Consider the following 450-nt stretch of genomic DNA (forward strand, 5'->3'; position numbering starts at 1 on the left):
GAATAAATTAATGAGTGAACCAATAATAAAGTTCCTGCCTTGCAGTGAGGCTCAATTTTTTTTTCAACATAAAAATAGAGTACATTTATTAACAGTAGGAAAACTCCCATATTTAAAGCAACAATGTTAATCTTACATAATAACACACTGACCAGTTTAACATTTCTACATGTTACAAGTTCCCTGCCAGATACTCTTAAGAGTTATCCACAAAACCTGTCCAACACATACTATCAACATATAACAAGACATGGCATTCATTTCACAGGGAGAAAAATAAGTTTCGTCACAAAAACAGACTTGCTGGATTTTAGTCTGAAATTCTAGAGATAACTTTTAAAGATTAAAAAAAAAAATTCACTTCCAAAATAAAAGTCTTTATATAGCTCATTTTTAATGCTCTTTATGCTTGTACAATGTAAAACACTTAGAAACTTTTGAACTCTAGAA

This window comes from Octodon degus, unplaced genomic scaffold (genome assembly GCF_000260255.1).
Source record: "Octodon degus isolate 3935 unplaced genomic scaffold, OctDeg1.0 scaffold00146, whole genome shotgun sequence".
In the NCBI taxonomy this organism is placed as follows: Eukaryota; Metazoa; Chordata; class Mammalia; order Rodentia; family Octodontidae; genus Octodon; species Octodon degus.